The following is a 2,379-nucleotide window of genomic DNA, read 5'->3' as shown; positions in this document are numbered from 1 at the left end:
TCCTAGGGGTAAAAGAAAGGGTGGAGGAATATCACACTAACAGGGAGTTGCAATGGGGGGTTGGGCCAGGAGATGAGATGGGTTTTCTTTACAGGAAGAGTTATGGGAGAGTATTGAATGTTGGGTGGATACATTGGATCTAAGATATGAAGTACAGATATCTCAGGACCATGGATATGGGCAAAGCATGCAGCTGTTTTCCAGGGTGCCTGAGGTGGCCCTTGACCCTTGAGTAAGGACACGGGTGGAGCTGCACTGGCCACAGCTGCCAAAAATCTCCATAGGCCACACCCAGGGGTTTGAATGGGCATCAGTGTCTATGCAGGGAAGTGCCTGACCCAGGAGAAACACTTGGGTTTGGATTTCCAGCCCTACTAGTTTCAAACCTCTTTGTTCTTTTCCAGGAGCCAGACCATTCCCTCATTAACTCAACAAAGCATCTAGCACATACCACTGCCAGGCCACGGAGAAAACTGGAACCCAAAAGAGAGAGGGGAAAAGGCCTTTCCAATCTCTTGTTTTATTCCACTTGCCTAGGGTACTTGCTAAGTGACGTGAAGATTTTGAACACAGACCTGATGGTCTTGCATGCATTCTCCTGTTGTTGCTTGGATTTGGGTTTCCATTTATTTTGTATTCCTTTCACACACTGTGGAGAAGGGAAATCAGAAATTTTCAGTTGGGTGCAGTGGAAAGAGTGATTGGCTTGATGTGGGTGGGTGTGGGTTCTGCATGATACCGTACTGGCTGCACAGCCTAGAGAAGCCATTTGGTTCACTTCCATCAACTTCATTTTTCATCTCTAAAATGGGGAAATGTCATAGTTGTCATCTATTCCAAGGGAAAAAGCAGAAGCGAAATGTTTGTAAGGTAAACAGAGTATATAAGGTATTCTGTACCGATAATTCTAACCTCATTCCATCCAGGACACTCATCTTCCTCTCTGAGTCTCTTACCAGGCATCTGAAGATGGGACTGAGCTACACCTTCTTTGTTCTTACACCCACCTTGTGGCTGCTTTGTAAATGGCACGCTATATTTAAAGGATGAGAAGGAGGAAGAAGAAAATGACAAAATTTATAGCAAGAAAGTATATCATTCTCTCCAAATTAGTTAATAGATCAATATATTGCTAATCCAAAGGTCTTGATAACTTGATTCCAAATTCACATGGAGGACTGAATAGAAAAGAAGAGCCAAGACCAATTTTGAAAAATAGTGAGAAGAAGAAAAATGAATTAGAAAGCTGTAGCTCTAAAACCTGTGGTATCATCACAAGAGCAAGCAAATAGATCAGTGTAGCACAATGAAAAGTCTGGAAGCATATATATATGAATTCAGCATGCAGGAGGGGTACAATTTCAAATCAGTGGGAGAGAATTCAATAAATGGAACAACTGACTGTTCATTAAAACCTAAGTCACACATTCATAACACTAAAATCCTAAATGAATTATAGATCAAAACTTACAAAAGTGTCAGTATTAAAGGGAACTATTTTAGGGGAAGGAAAGGCTTTTTTTTTTTAATATTTTTTATTTATTTCTAGGAGAGAGAGAGACAGCGTGAGCAGGGGAGGGTCAGAGAGAGAGGGAGTCACAGACTGAAACAGGCTCCAGGCTCTGAGCTGGCAGTCAGCACAGAGCCCGACGCGGGGCTCGAACCCACGAACCGCGAGATCATGACCTAAGCGAAAGTCGGACGCTTAACCGACTAAGCCACCCAGGCGCCCCAAGGAAAGGCTTTTATTTTTTTATTTTTTTATTTTTTTACAAATAGTTTATTGTCAAGTTGGTTTCCATATAACACCCAGTGCTCATCCCCACAAGTGCCCCACTCTGTGCCCATCCCCCCCCCCCCCCCCCCCCCCCCTCCATCAGTCCTCAGTTTTTGTCAGCATTCAAGAGTCTCTCATGGTTTGCCTCTCCCCCTTTCCCCCACTATTTCCCCCGTTCTTCTCCCTCATGGTCCTCCGTTAAGTTCCTCCTAATCCTCCTATATGTGCAAACATATGATATTTGTCCTTCTCTGCCTGACTTATTTCGCTCAGCATAACACCCTCAAGGTCCATCCATGTTGCTACACAAGGCCAGACTTCATTGTTTCTCATTGCCATGTAGTATTCCATGGTATAGATAAACCACATCTTCTTGATCCATTCGTCCATTGATGGACACTTAGGCTCTAAGGAAAGGCTTTTAAACAAAAATTTTTTAAATACAAAACTAAGCCTTATACTAAACAATTGATAAAGTTGATTTCATCAAAATAAGAATTCTGTACAAAAGAAGAAATTCGCAACAAAGGAATAGGATATCAAGAAACTCTTATAAACTAATTTTTAAAAGACCCAATTGAAGAGAGCTAAGTATATATTTT

This window comes from Hyaena hyaena, unplaced genomic scaffold (assembly GCF_003009895.1).
Source record: "Hyaena hyaena isolate Hyena2069 unplaced genomic scaffold, ASM300989v1 scaffold_158, whole genome shotgun sequence".
NCBI classification, from domain to species: domain Eukaryota; kingdom Metazoa; phylum Chordata; class Mammalia; order Carnivora; family Hyaenidae; genus Hyaena; species Hyaena hyaena.
The sequence above is the reverse complement of the archived record's forward strand: the minus strand, read 5'-3'. Positions refer to the sequence as shown.